Genomic DNA, 16355 nt, shown 5'->3' with positions numbered 1-16355 from the left:
CATGGGATTGGGCCTAAACCAGCAGTTGGACATCCCTCTTGCAATCCGGGACTGCTGGCTCCTAACTGCTTGCCTGCCTGACTGATCTCCCCTAGCCACCTCTGCCTGCCTGCCTGATTGCCCAAAACCTCTCCCTGGGGGGCGGGGCCAGCCGGGGTGAGGAGCCATGGTTTTCTGGTCGTTCCACCATTTTGGTCGGAGGGCTTTTATTATATAGGATTCCCTATGCCAGTGATGGCGAACCTTTTGAGCTCGGCTTGTCAGCATTTTGAAAAACCCTAACTTAACTTTGGTGCCATGTCACATATAGAAATTTTTTTATATTTGCAAAGATTATAGTAAAACAAAGATTTATATTTTTGATATTTATTTTATATATTTAAATGCCATTTAACAAAGAAAAACCAACCAAAAAAATGAGTTTGCGTGTCACCTCTGACACTTGTGTCATAGGTTCGCCATCACTGCCCTATGCTGTTCTTTACATCCCTGTGACTATTCTGTACCTACCAATTTGTACTTCTTAATCCCTTCATCTTTGTCACCCATCCTCCCAATAGCCCTCCTCTCTCAGAACTGTTAAAATGTTCTCTGTATTTATGAGACTGTTTCTGTTCTGCTTGTTTGTTTATTTTGTTTTCTAGATTTCACATATAAGTGAAATCATATGGCATTTGTCTTCCTCTGTCTGACTTATTTCACTCAATACAATACCCTCTAGGTTTATACAAGTTGTTGTAAATGACAACTTTTATGGTTGAGTCATATTACATTGTGTATATGCACCACTTGTTTATTCATTCATCTGTTGAAGGACAATTAGGTTACTTCATTGGCTATTACAAATAATGCTGCGATGAACATATGGATGTATATGTCTTTTCAGTTAAGTGTTTTGTGATTTTTCAGATAAATACCCAGAAATGAAATTGCTGTATCCTTCCTTCTTTGTCTCTTGTTATACAGCCTTTGTTTTAAAATCTATTTTGTCTGGTATAAATATTGCTACTTCAGCTTTTGTTTGTTTGTTTCCATTTTCATGAAATATCTTCTTCCATCCCTTTACTTTCAGTCTGTTTGTCTTTCAATCTGAAATCTTTTGAGGACAGCATATGTAAGGGTCTTGTTTGTTATGCATTCAGCCTGCACATATCTTTTGATTGGATCATTTAATCCATTTTCACTTAAAGTACTTGTTGCTAGATATGTATTTACTACCATTTTATTATTCATATTTTTGACCTCTTTTTTTCCTTCTTTTTTAAAAAAGACCTTTTTACTTCCTTGTAATACTAATTTGGTGGTGATGAACTCATTTAGCTTTTTCTTGTCTGGAAAGCTCTTTATTTGTCCTTAAATCCTACATAATTGCTCTGCTGGGTAGAGCAATCTTGGTTGCCGGTTTTTGCTTTGCTTTTCATCACTTTGAATATTTCTTGTCAGTCCCATCTGGCCTGCAAAGTTTCTATTGAGAAGTTAGCAGTTAGCTGACGATCTTATGGGAGCTCCCTTGTAGATAACTAATTGCTTTTCTCTTGTTGCTCTTAAAATTTTTCTCTTTGTCTTTAACCTTTGGTATTTTAATAATGATGTGTCTTGATGTGGGCCTCTTTGGGTTAATATTGCTTGAGACTTTCTTTACTTCCTGGGCTTTTATGTCTATTTCCTTCACCAGGTTAGGGCAGTTTTGTCATTATCTTTTCACATAGGTTTTCAGTTCCTTGCTTTCTCTTCTTCCTGCCCCCCAGTGATGCAAATGTTGGTATGATTGATGTCACAGAGGCTCCATAAATGATCCTTATTTTCTTGAATTCTTTTTCTTTTTGCTGTTCTGTTGAGTGTTTTCTGCTTTCTTATCTTCCAAATCTCTGATTTGATCTTCTGCTTCATTTACTCCACTGTTGATTCCCTGTAATGTATTCTTCATTTCAGCTAATGTATTCTTCATTTCTGACGGTTTTTTCTCTGTTTTCTATCTCTATTTTTATGTTTCCTATCTCTTTGTTAAAGTTCTCACTAAGTTCATCTACTCTTTCCCTAAGTTCATTGAGCATCCTTAAAACCAGTTCTTTTTTGAGTTTTGTTCTGTTCTGTCCTTTGGGACATGTTTCTTTGTCTCCTCTTTTTGGCTGCCTCCCTGTGTTTGCTTCTTGGTTTAAGGTAGAGCAGCTATGTCTCTGAGCTTGGTAGAATGAACTTTTGTAGTAGGTGTCCTGTAAGGTCCAGTGGCACAGTCTCCCGGATCACCTGAACTGGGCACTCCAGGTGTGCCCCCCCATGTGGGCTGTGTGCACGCTCCTGTTGTTGAGCCTTGACTATTGTTGAGACCTCAATAGAGGGATTTACCCCAAGGTCTATAGACTGGAGAACTGGCTGCTGTCACCATGGAGAATCAGGTATGCAGGGGCCAACCCCACAGAGCAGGACTTACTTCTGTAGGGCTTTCATACCCATGGAGCCCACAACTTGAGTATATCACTTATGGAGTCTGAAGCTGTCCACTGGGCGTGCTGTCTCTGAGGCTTCCGAGGATGTGCAGGCCAACGAGCCTCTTCCTGTGCTCTGCCCTGAGCTGACACCTCTTGCTCCTCAAGGAAGATCTCTGCAGCCCAGATATCTCTCCTGATTTCTAACTGCCACACATGGGTGTGGGACCAGCCTGTTTCTCTTCTCTGTCCCTCCTCCCAGTCTGGATGTGGCTTCTTCATTACACCCTTAGTTATAAGACTTCTGTTCCGCTAAATTTCAGGTGGTTCTGAATGAAGGTTGTTCTACAATTTAGTTGTAATTTTGATGTGGTTGTGGAAGGATTCGACTACTGCACTTACCTACATTACCATCTTGACTGGAACTCCTGCCTAGGTAAAATATTTAGACTGGAAAAATTACATTTTGAGCCAGGATGAGAACTAGAAAAGGAGAAAAAGAGAGAATGCAGGAAATTCTATTTGCAGAAAATGTAATTACTATACAGTAAACTAATCCTGAGCAGCAATTTTTTAAAATAAAATATACATATTCCTCTCTATGTCAAAATTGAAAGGGAAAAAAAGTCAAGACTAGCAATATCAGTAAGGGCTTTGTCTTAGTTACGTGAACTTTTAAAGGAATCTACTGCTTTTTTTCTAGCTTTTTTGAGATATAATTGACATGTAACATTGTGTAAATATAAGATATATATGTTGATTTGATATACATATATAGTGAAGTGATTGCCACAATAAGTTTAGTTAACACATCCATACCCTCATTTAATTACCATTGTTGTGGTGGTGGTGAGAACTTTTAAGATGTATTCTTTTAGTAATTTTCAATTATACAATAGAGTATTGTGTGTCGTCACCATGCAGTACCTCATTAGATCCCAGAACTTATTCATCTTATAACTGAAAGTTTTTACCTTTTTAAAAAAAATCCTCACCTGAACATATGTTTTTATTGATTTTAGAGAGAGGAAGGGAGGGCGGAGAGAGAGAGAAACTTCAATGTGAGAAAGAAACATTGTTCCGTTACCTCCCATACACGCCTGACTGGGGATCAAATCTATACGTTAGGTATGTGCCCTGACCTGAATCGAAACCACAACCTTTTAGTGTATGGGACGACACTCCAACGAACTGAGCCACCTGGTCAGGGCTGGAAGTTTATACCTTTTGACCAACATCTCATTTCTCCCCCACCCTGCCAGCCAGTAATTCAGATAGAGTGTGGTGGGTAAGGATGACTTCTCCTTGATCCACCACATCTGAAGCCTCAGCTGGGAAGACTCAGGTACTGGGGGTGACTCAATGACTGGGGCCTGGAATCATCTGGATAAGTCTTGGCAGTTGATACTGGCCATCAGCTGGGACACCTATATGTAGTATTTCCAAGTGGGCTTTCTGCAGGGGCTAGTTTGGATGTCCTCATAGCATGTGTCTGAATTCCTAGAGTGAGTATCCCAAAAGAGCAAGATGAAACACATGGCATTTTTGTGATTTAGCGTCAAAATTCACATAGCATCATTCTGCATTTCTCTCTTGGTTGAAGCAGTCATAAATGTTTGCCCAGATTGGAGGGGAAAGAAGATAAATGCCACCTCTCCAGGAGAGAAGTGTTAAGGTCACATTGTAAAAAGAGCACTTGGTATATGAAATAGGATTTCAGCTCCCTTTGGAAAATACTGTCTGCAATAATATACATGTCTACATGTGAAGGGAGCTTTCTAACAGAGTGAAGAGCGTTGACACTTGAAAGCCAATTTTTACTGTCTGTGGCAGTTGAAAATTAGTTTTTCCTCAAAGACTGAGATTTAAAGCAAGATTTTACATATCCCTTATGCTTTCTTTATTAGGAATTATTTTCCACTAATTTCTTGGAAGGGTAAAAAGTGCAGTGTTTTGATTAACATTTTGCTCTCATATGCACAATTTAATAAGCGCATTACAATTCTCAAACTTCTCATCAACAGATGAACAGCAGTAAGTCCAGAATGTCAGCATCTGCAGTAGTTTCTATTTTGGCTGAAAACACTGCAGTGAGGTATTGATCTGGTAACTTGATCATTCACGTATTTTTAAAAACAAAATTTGGTAGAATGCCTTAGTGGAGACTTACTGATAATAGAAAAAATAATGTTCCGTCTCTCAGTTGTGCTTTGCATTTTATTAGCTTCTATTTGATTACATAATACAAAAGTTTGGAATATTAGAAATCAGCCTACATCTTTGAAGAAAACATTAGTATTCCCTTTTTACTTTCTTCTTCTTTTTAAAAATTTTAATCTGAAAAGAGACTGAGAAAATGTCCTAATGTTTGGTTAACAAATTAAAAACCCATGTTTAAATGCTTTAGTATCCTGGTCTTATTTCACTATGTCATCAGGGGTTGATTTACCAGTTGTAAAATTACATAAGAAATCTTTTAAATGTAGAACTGTTGACACTATTTGAACTTCTATGTATATACTGTGATCTTCTGATAATGACTACATCAACTGTGACAGCTCACTGCGGCTCACCAGCCTAGCTCTGAAACCAGCGATGTATTTTCTGAGATCTGAGACAGGTCACGGGCTGTCTTGATTTCCGTACCCGAAGCTTGTTACATATTCAAATGTTCAGGCTTTTTTCACCCTTCTCCAATTCTTTTTTTGCAAACTTTATGAACAAAACAACTCTTTTAAGAAACAAACAATTGGGTCATTTGAATAGTCTATCTATTAAGAAGACAGAAAGATGTTGATTATACAGCAGGGACAGAACCAAGGGAAAGGAGTTTTGAAAGTTAAAAATTTGTCGTTTTAAAATATTTAGTAGCCCAGCCGGCATGGCTCAGTGGTTGAGCGTTGACCTATGAACCAGTAGGTCACAGTTTGAATCCTGGCCCAGGTTGCGGGCTCGATACCCAGTGTGAGGCATGCAGGAGGCAACCAATCAGTGATTCTCTCTCATCATTGATGTTTCTATCTCTCTCTCTCCCTCTCCCTTCCTCTCTGAAAGCAATAAAAATACATTATTAAAAAAAAAGAAAACCTGTCTGGCTTAGAGACTGAGTCAAGCTCTCTAATTTGGTAAGCATAAAGCCGGTATTTTCTTTCCTAAAGTAAAGGAATGAAGGTATAGACTGATTTGTGCAGGCATTTAGTATGGCTTTTATAAGAAATTATATAAGTCACTGATTCTCCCTTTGAATGTCGCCTCCATTGGGCCGCCACATCAGGCTTTGTAGGTAGGTGTAGCTTGGGGTAGGTTGAGATTGGGGAACAGGCATTCAGGAAGGTTCCCTTTTGGGCTATATGACAAAGAACAGACCAGCAAGCTGTCCTTCTTCCTCAAGCCAGGAGGTCACAGCTACTACAGTGCTCATGGCAAAGTCCAGTCTGGCTTAGTGGTGCTGCTGCCCAAAGTGGAGCTAATTGGAAGAGAGCCCACCTTCTACAAAAGGCCTGGGTATGCTTCCCAAAGTCCTTTTATTTGTCTTCCAAATGAGAACCCAGAACAATGGTAATTATCTTTATAGTCACAAGGAGGCAAAGATATTTCAAAATATAAGACCAAAACCATACATAAGGAATGTGGCCTCATTTACCAGGCATTGGGACTCACTTTATGCCAACATGGCAGAAAACAACTGATTTGCCCCATATTTTCATGGAGTTGACCAATCATTTTGACCCTGTATAGATACAGAACTTGAAATAATTTCTTCAAAAACGAAAAGAGACTGAGAAAATGTCCTAATGTTTGGTTAACAAATTAAAAACCCATGTTTAAATGCTTTAGTATCCTGGTCTTATTTCACTATGTCATCAGGGGTTGATTTACCAGTTGTAAAATTACATAAGAAATCTTTTAAATGTAGAACTGTTGACACTATTTGAACTTCTATGTATATACTGTGATCTTCTGATAATGACTACATCAACTGTGACAGCTCACTGCGGCTCACCAGCCTAGCTCTGAAACCAGCGATGTATTTTCTGAGATCTGAGACAGGTCACGGGCTGTCTTGATTTCCGTACCCGAAGCTTGTTACATATTCAAATGTTCAGGCTTTTTTCACCCTTCTCCAATTCTTTTTTTGCAAACTTTATGAACAAAACAACTCTTTTAAGAAACAAACAATTGGGTCATTTGAATAGTCTATCTATTAAGAAGACAGAAAGATGTTGATTATACAGCAGGGACAGAACCAAGGGAAAGGAGTTTTGAAAGTTGAAAATTTGTCGTTTTAAAATATTTAGTAGCCCAGCCGGCATGGCTCAGTGGTTGAGCGTTGACCTATGAACCAGTAGGTCACAGTTTGAATCCTGGCCCAGGTTGCGGGCTCGATACCCAGTGTGAGGCATGCAGGAGGCAACCAATCAGTGATTCTCTCTCATCATTGATGTTTCTATCTCTCTCTCCCTCTCCCTTCCTCTCTGAAAGCAATAAAAATACATTATTAAAAAAAAAGAAAACCTGTCTGGCTTAGAGACTGAGTCAAGCTCTCTAATTTGGTAAGCATAAAGCCAGTATTTTCTTTCCTAAAGAAAAGAAAAGGAATGAAGGTATAGACTGATTTGTGCAGGCATTTAGTATGGCTTTTATAAGAAATTATATAAGTCACTGATTCTCCCTTTGAATGTCGCCTCCATTGGGCCGCCACATCAGGCTTTGTAGGTAGGTGTAGCTTGGGGTAGGTTGAGATTGGGGAACAGGCATTCAGGAAGGTTCCCTTTTGGGCTATATGACAAAGAACAGACCAGCAAGCTGTCCTTCTTCCTCAAGCCAGGAGGTCACAGCTACTATAGTGCTCATGGCAAAGTCCAGTCTGGCTTAGTGGTGCTGCTGCCCAAAGTGGAGCTAATTGGAAGAGAGCCACCTTCTACAAAAGGCCTGGGTATGCTTCCCAAAGTCCTTTCATTTGTTTTCCAATATGAGAACCCAGAACAATGGTAATTATCTTTATAATCACAAGGAGGCAAAGATATTTCAAAATATAAGACCAAAGTCATAAATAAGGAATGTGGCCTCATTTACCAGTCATTGGGACTCACTTTATGCCAACATGGCAGAAAAAAACTGACTTGCCCAGTATTTTCATGGAGTTGACCAATCATTTTGACCCTGTATAGATACAGAACTTGAAATAATTTCTTCAAAAACTGAGGCTTCAGTATTTGACCTTAAAAATGTCAAGCCTAGAAGTTGTAAAAGTTGGGTTCCCAGGATAAAATATGACTGAAAGAGGAACTAATTATGGTCTGGAGCTTTGTGAGCTGTAAAAACCCATAGAAAGCTGTCTGGTTCCTAGTGCTCTTGTGCTCTGTTCTAATATATGATTTTGCTTTAATACTGTTGGGAATGTTGGAGATCAATTGAATTGTTTATTCAAACTCATAAATGCGAATTAATGTCTCAGTCTGCACAATACTCTGAGAATTAGTAGTGTTTTGTCTAAAAAATGAGGATTCCCTTAAAAGTTAGCACATGGCTTTTATTTGGAGAGATGTTAGACTGATGAGTCTTAATTTGACTGAGTACAATAAAAATCTTTTTAAAAAAATATATTTTATCGATTTTACAGAGAGGAAGGGAGGAGAGTTAGAAACATTATCAGCTGCCTCCTGCACACCCCCTACTGGGGATTGAGCCCGGAACCAAGGTACATGCCCTTGATCAGACTTGAACACTTGAACCCCGGATCCTTCAGTACCCAGGTGGATGCTCTATCTCTAAGCCAAACCAGTTAGGTCAATGAAAATATTTTTAATGAAGATGGAGATGCTGGATATATTATACTCTACAACCTGTTATCAACCTTCTAAATAAGCCCCAGGTAGAAAATTAAGATTAGCATCTATTACATTTCTTTGTGAGACATGTTTTTATCTAAGCTATTTGGATTCCAGCATTTCATCTGGAATGTGTATATTGCATAGTTGACAAATACTGTTAATGGAAAACTACTGTGCTAATTTGCATGGTTATTGTATGAATGAGCTTTTGCTTCTTATGTTGTAATGAGAAACTTGCACAATCTCAACGGCTTATAACAACAAAGGTTTATTTCTCACTCATGGACCATGTTATCTATGGCTGTGCTCAATATGTGTTCATTTCAACATCCAGGCAAAGGAGCAACACCTGTTTAGGACACTCATTATTGTGACACAGGGAAGAGTGTAACGGCTGAACTATGCAATGGATCTTAAGCTTCTGTTGAGATGGTATATGTGGATCATATCTCACATTTCATTGGCTAAAGCAAATCACAGGATTAAGATTAATATTAATGTAAAAGGGAAGTATGTACTTCTATAGGAAGGGACTGCAAGTTACATGGAAATGTGGAGGATACACAATTTTATTATAGGAAGTAAAAGTGAATAATTGAAAACAACAATATAATCTCCCATAGCTATTAAATGAGATGCAGCTGATAAAGAAATAATTCAACAGATTGTTATGCTCTGATCATTCGAATTAGACCAACCTGATGGTTTATGTAATATCCTTGCAAACTTTATCACTGTACTCCAAATTTTAAAAAATATTTTTATTGCTATCAGAGAGGAAGGGAGAGGGAGAGAGAGATAGAAACATCAATGATGAGAGGGAATTATTGATTGGCTGCTCCTGTACCCCCCACGTTGGGGATCCAGCCCATAACCTGGGCATGCGCTCTGACAGGGAATCAAACCCAGACCTCCTGGTTCATAGGTCAGTGCTCAACCACTGAGCCACGCCGGCCAGGCTGCACTTCCAATTTAAGAATCATGAAACTCCTAGTGAAATACAAACCATTACTGTTTAGTGCTATTGTGTTCTTTTAGGGGTGGAAAGATGGGGGGCAAAAGTCTCCTTGACAGGACCAATCACTAAACAGTTATGTCAAAGACAGTGACTATTCTAACAGCAGAGCTCCAAAGCACTTCTTACCACATATGGCTCACATGTTCTTTCAGAATGTATGGCAGCCACCACCATTCATAGTCCCTATTACTGTCTGTAACTCTGTACTTTAAATGTGCCCCCTTCTCAAAATCTTTTCTTGCGAAGAGCTGTTATTGATTTTCTTCAACATTCCATTGAGATGCCACATGTTTAAAGCTGAATGTCAGTATATATCCTTCCAGCAATTCTTCTGGCTGTAATCATCCCACACGTCTACGTTGGCTCCTCATATAGGAGCTAGCTGGTTATCCTGATGTCACACACATGCCCAGGGCAGGGAACTGTTTTTGAAGAGCTCTGCTACCTTGCAGATTTTGTTGTCTTCATTCGTGATTCAAGAATTTTGGTATGATGTCTGATTTTATATATTTTTGGGAAGAGATTGAGGTCCAGCATAATTTCAAAGACCTTAGGTTTTGTCTGTTGCTTAATGCCACCCTATTTTTCAGTTTCCTTATGATATGATGTTCTTCCTGATATGATCGCTAATTTTTCTTTATTAGTGCATGTGATAAAGTTACCCTCCCGCCACACTCCACTGCCTTTAAAGAGAAAATTGTCATTATTATTGGATGAGATGAGTCATTAAAGAGATTCTGGGTAATGAGCAGACCTAATAGAGTAGGTAAAGGTGAGAGCATTCGGTTTGGAACTTGCCTTTCATCTTTGCAGGAACACTGAGGTTTCCAAAAGACAAAAACCAGCAACTGAGTGGAAGATTCAACATAGAGGCATAACCTTTGAACTTGAAGAGTTGGAAATTCTTCTGCTTGCCCCCAGTGGATTGCTGACATAAGATAGAACACATGCTATGAGCCTTAAAATGCATGGAACTGCTGAAAAAGCAAATGTTCCTTAAAAGCCTTCACAATTCAGCAGCAAAAAGGGCTTCAAAAGTCCCCAAAGGAACCCTCGTGCACTATTGTGGGAATATAAATTGCTGCAGCCACTATGAAAAACAAAATGAAGATTCCGCAAAATATTAAGAATATGCCCGGCCAGTGTGGTTCAGTGGTTGAGGAGGTCATAGTTCGATTCCCAGTCAGGGTACATGCCTAGGTTTCGGGCTCGATTCCCAGTAGGGGGCATGCAGGAGGCAGCTGATCAATTATTCTCTCTCATCATTAATGTTTCTATCTCTCCCTTTCCCTTCCTCTCTCTGAATCATTAAAAACATATTATTATTTTTTAAAATTAAGAATAGAAATATCTCCGACTGGCTTATTTCACTTAGCATAATGCTCTTGAGGTCCATCCATGCTGTGCAAATGGTAGGAGTTCTTTCTTTTTTACAGTACAGCAGCATAGTATTCCATGATAATCCAGTCAGAGAAAGATAAATATCACATGATCTCACTCATTTGTAGAATATAATGAGCAACATAAACTGATGAACAAAAATGGATCCAGAGACATAAAAACATTGAACAGACTGTCAAACCTCAGAGGGAAGGGAGAGGAGGGTTTCGGGTGGGAGCAAGAGATCAACCAAAGGACTTGTATGCATACATATAAGCATAACCAACTGACACAGACAGTAGTGGGGTGAGGGCCTGTGCTGGGGGGCGGGAGTGGATGGGGAGAGGTCAATGGGGGAAAAAGGAGACATACGTAATAGTTTCAACAATAAAGAATTAAAAACAACATAAAAAAGAACTATCATATCATCTAGCAATTCCATTTCTGGATATTTATCCAAAGAAAATGAAAACACTAACTCAAAAAGATATATGCATCCCCGTGTTCATTGCAGCATTATTTACAATAGCCAAGGTATGGAAACAGCTTAAGTGTCCATAGACAGATGAATGGATATATATACTACTCAGCCATAAAAAAAAAAGATGAAATATTGCCATTTTCAACAGCATGGATGAATCTTGAGAGTACTATGCTAAATGAAATAAGTTAGGTGGAAAAGGACAAAAACCATATGATATTACTCATATGCAAAATATAAGACAAAATAGAAACAAATGAACAAACAAAACAAACTCATAGAAACAGACAACAGAATAATGGGCACAAGAGTGGAAGAGGATTGTAAGAAGGCAAGATGGGTAAAGGGGATCAAATACATGGTGATGGAAGGAAACCAGACTTTTGGTGGAGAGCACACTGTAGCATATACAGATATTGAATTATGTTGTACAGGTGAACCCTACACAATGTTATTAACCAACTATAGGCCCGGTGCATGAAATTCATGCACGTGTGTGTGTGTGTGTGTGTGTGTGTGTGTGTGTCCCTCAGCCCAGCTGGGGCCCTCTTGCTGTCTGGGAGCCCTTGGGGAATGTCTGACTGATGGCTTAGGCAGGGGGAGTGGGCCTAAGCTGGCAGTAGGACATCCTTAGCACTGCGTTGGAGGCGGGAGAGGCTCCCGCCACCGCTGCTGCACTTGCCAGCCGTGAGCCTGGCTCAGGGCTTCTGGCTGAGCGGTGCTCCCCCTGTGGGAGCGCACTGACCACCAGGGGGCAGCTCCTGTGTTGAGTGTCTGCTCCCTGGTGGTCAGTGAGAGTCATAGTGACTGGTTGTTCCAGCGACCGGTTGTTCTGCCGTTCGTTCAATTTGCATATTAGCCTTTTATTATATAGGATGTTACCTAAAAAAAACATATCCCAAAAGGAACTGAGATAAAGGACCAAGGGTAAAACCCCATCCTCATCATGTGAAAGAGATGGCAAGCCAAAATTCCTCTAAGGAATTTTGAAACCAGGGAGGGAACTCTCTCCTTCTGTCTCTAGGAGATTAGGGAAGGACGGAACTCAAGAGGCAAAGTGGCTGATGGCACTGGCTAGGGCATTGGTCCCACATCCAGCAGAGACCAAGATTTCTGTCAGTTCTGGTGTGGGTGCCTGCCCAGCTCTTGCTTAGGTAAGATTGACTGCTAAATATCTAACTCACCAAGTATGTAACTCAGACTGTGCAAGGCATGGAAGAGGGGATGTGCCAGCCAAAGCCAATCTGGACCCCAGAGCCCAGAAAAGGGAAAGGGAAATCTCATCCCCTTTCTCCAGGGAGGAGGGGTTGGTACTCTTGTCAGATTTCAAGAAATTTATTAGACCACAGTTACCTGTGGGCAGGGTCACTGTGATTAAAGATGCATTTCCTTCTCTTTACTTTCATACAATGGGCTGACATGAACCTCTATTTAAAACACAGATATTTTACTCCTTTTTGGTGTGTCTCACTCATGCAGCAGAAGGAATAAAATTATCTGGGGGCCTACCTTCTGGGGAAGGCTCTATTCTTTTTCATAGGTGCTTTATTTCCTGGGTTAAGTCCTTTGCAGGGAGAGTTAGTCTTCCTTGGTCCAGGTAAAATTACCTATATTCTTAGCAGTTTTTAAAAAAAATCTTTCTTGTGCCCTGGAAATTTCTGTGAGGAACAGGATACACTATCTTGAACATGTTCCCAACCTGGCTTCATTCCATTGGTTGGAGAGAATTAATTCATTCTCCATGGGGTAGCATCAAAGAAAAAGGAGGCAAGATTTTTCAGGGCTATCAAATGTGTACAGAGGTGTTCAGGTCTACAAATAGTACTTTCATTTGTTATAAATGTTTGCTTGGGCTTATGATGGGTTAAGCAATATTCTGGGCAGTGGACTAACATATTAGATAACCCATGCTGTACAGGTGTTTTACATATAGAATTCTTTCATGTATAAAACTGGGGAGAAAACAGCTGTTCCACAGCCCTTCTTATCCCAGCAGGCTTTTTCTTTTAACGAATAATAAAAATATATTGCTCCTTGCACATTCCCTATTTCTGCTGTCACAAAGATTATATCCAGGAGACATGTGATTCCAGAAGATCCACTTGACGATAGGTAAATACTACAAAATAGTTTGGCTAAATATCTGGGAGTTGGACCCAACTATCCTGTCCCCTTTGAAATTTTGCACAGAATGGCAATTTGCTACTGGCCTTCTGCAGCCTATTTTGTGATAGATGTGAATCACTATAGTGTTTAGACTCTGCATATGTTGCTCCTTCAAGGAACAAGTCTCTATTGGCCAGAAGATAATCCATTAGCCATAATGAAAACAAAAAAGAGTGGTAAGGTTAACAGTACAACATGGAACTCACTTTCAGGCTCTCATATTCAGTGGTGGGACACAGTAAGGAAGAGTGTTATTATGGGAAACTAACTGCTAGGATCATTGGATGTATTTTCCATCAGAAAACTGATATTTTGTGCCAAGAGCCATGAATCCAGATGGTAACCCTACAATTCAGCTGCTCACCAGGAATTGTTCTGCTAATTTGATGGCCTTGTCTATTGAGAGCAGGAATGTAACATTGAATTGAGAGCATTCCTGGGGACTTCAAAGGATGATCATGAACTGGGAGCATTTACCACTTTCTGATTCCTTATGTCTGATTTATGACATAATTTGGATCCAGGAATTCTCAAAAAATGAGTTATGAGTATAATTATTTCACGTAAACGTCTTTGTTCATATCTGATTAGAATTTAGTGATTTTTCTAGTTTAACTGAAATATATTTCAACATTAAAGATTATTGTAGCATCATTATACTCTAGGTTTTATGTACTCCAGGAAGTGAAAATTTCTTTTCCCAGAATTTCTTGCTTTGAGTAATGGTTGGTGCTCAACATTATGTATATGAGCCAATAACTATGTCAAACTCCACAAATGTTTCTTGAATATATAGTACTTGAAAAGTGGGTTCCAAGGTGAAGCAAGGTATGGATCCTGATGGAAAAGAGATCAAGATCTACATATCAGAACATCCTGATGATGCCCTGACCGGTTTGGCTCAGTGGATAGAGCGTCGGCCTGCGGACTGAAGGATCCCAGGTTCAATTCCAGTCAAGGGCATGTACCTTGGTTGCGGGCACATCCCCAGTAGGGGGTGTGCAAGAGGCAGCTGATCGATGTTTCTCTCTCATCGATGTTCCTAACTCTCTATCCCTCTCCCTTCCTCTCTGTAAAAAATCAATAAAATATATTTAAAAAGAAAAGAAAACAAAAAAAACCCATCCTGATGAAATGTCAAAAATGTAATGTCCAACATATAGATGTTTGAAAATTGAATTTTTTTCCAGTCTTACCATCATAGGACAATGTAAATGTAGCTTTCAAATGTTGAGTTTTCACTCAATGCCCAATTCTGTTGAATTTTTCCAGGTATAAATAATCACTTCTATTCAACACTTAGGTTAAAAATCCAATTATTAATATTAATAGAGAATTTCATAATACTCTGTTTGATAAAGACATTTTCCAGATATTTTTCCTTTTATCCTCCTCATTCTTATTCTGCTTTAAAAAATTCATAAAGAATTAAAAAAGAAAAATCAAAAGAAAAAATGATAAAGTTTATTTTTCTAAAATGAACTATTTAGTGAGCTTTAGTATAGTCCCAAGATTGTGTGACCATCACCACTATATAATTAGGAAACATTTTCATCACTCCAAAAAAAAAGAAACCCTATATCCATTAGCAGTATCTTCCCCCTCCTCTGTACCCCCAGCCCCTGGCAACCACTAATCTACTTTCTGTCTCTGTGGATTTGCCGATTCTGGACATTATATAAATGAAACCATATGATATTTGGCCTTTTGTGTCCGGCTTCTTTTATTTAGCATAATTCTTTCAAGGTTCATGCATGTTTTAGCATGAATCAGTACGTTATTTCTTTTTATATCTGAGTAATATTCCATTGTATGGCTATACCACATTTTGTTTATACATTCATCAGTGGATGGACATTTGGATTGTTTCTACTTTGGGGGCTATTATGAATAATGCTATTAAGAGCATTTGTGTACAAGTTTTTGTGTGAAAATATCTTTTCAATTCTCTTAGGTGTATACTCAGGATTGGAATTGCTGGGTCATATGGAAACTATGCTTAAGTATTTGAAGAATTGCCAGATTGTTTTTCAAAGTGGCCGCACTAATTTACGTTCTTATCATCAATGTCTGAGAGTTCCAATCCTTCACATCCTGTTAACACTTATTATTGTACATCATTTTCATTATAGCCATCCTTGTGGGTGTGAAGTGGTATCTCTCATTGTGGTCTGATTTGCATTTCCCTAATGACTAATGACGTTGAGCGAGCATTGTTCATGTGCTTAGTTGTCATTTGTATATCTTCTTTGGAGAAATGTCTATTCAAATCCTTTGCCCATTTAAAAAATTGGGTTGTCTTTTTATTATTGAGCGATCTAAGTTCTTTATATATTCTGGATACTAGACCCTTATTACACATATAATTTGCAAATATTTTCTCCTTTTCTGTAGGCTGTCTTTTTACTTTCTTGGTAGTGTCCTTTGAAGCAAGCCCATTTTTAACTTTGATGATGTCTAATTTATGTTTTTTTTCTTTAGTTACTTGTGCTTTATGTGTCATATCTAAGAAACCATTGCCTAATCAAAGGTCACCAAGCTTTACCTCTGTGTTTTCTTCTAAGAGTTTCATAATTTTAGCTTTTGCATTTAGGTATTTGATCCATTTTTCATTAATTTTTGAATATTGTGTGAGATAGGGTCCAACCTCACTCTTTTGAATGTGGATATCTATTCCATTTTCTAGAAACTTTTGCTTCTATTTAAAAATTTGGTAAGTATTGATAAAGGAACTGATATAATTCTAGTGAAATACAATATTAACAATAAAATGAAAACTCAGAATTTTTTAGGTTCAAGTTACCCTGGTTTTCATCTAAAGGAAACCACTAAGTCTCCTTTGTTTTACTTGAAATCATCTGAGGATCATAGATTTGTAAAGCTTTCTTTTGAAAAACCAGCTGACTATATAGGTTTTGGTAGTTTCTCACAGGGCATTTTTAAAGAGCAAACTGCTTGAGCTGACTTGGAATTCCTCAGCTGGTATAGTTGACCCTCTGCATCCATGGGTTCCACATTTGTGGATTCAACCAAACATAGATTGAAAAAAT

The 16355-nt window shown here is 38.7% G+C and overlaps 1 long non-coding RNA gene across 1 annotated transcript in view; it reads left to right on the top strand.

Annotated features, from left to right (window-relative positions):
• LOC106727713 overlaps positions 1 to 16215 on the top strand; it is a 16787-nt gene extending 572 nt beyond the window's left edge. Inside the window, exons 2-3 of the long non-coding RNA XR_001363946.1 lie at positions 8843 to 8847; positions 16206 to 16215. This is a non-coding gene — a long non-coding RNA (uncharacterized LOC106727713). The remainder of the gene's footprint in view (positions 1 to 8842; positions 8848 to 16205) is intronic.
• The last annotated feature ends 140 nt before the right edge of the window (positions 16216 to 16355 follow it).

The sequence above is a fragment of the Myotis brandtii genome, unplaced genomic scaffold, assembly GCF_000412655.1.
Source record: "Myotis brandtii unplaced genomic scaffold, ASM41265v1 scaffold112, whole genome shotgun sequence".
NCBI lineage: Eukaryota > Metazoa > Chordata > Mammalia > Chiroptera > Vespertilionidae > Myotis > Myotis brandtii.
Note: the sequence above shows the minus strand (reverse complement) of the source record. Positions and strands in the feature narration are given on the sequence as shown.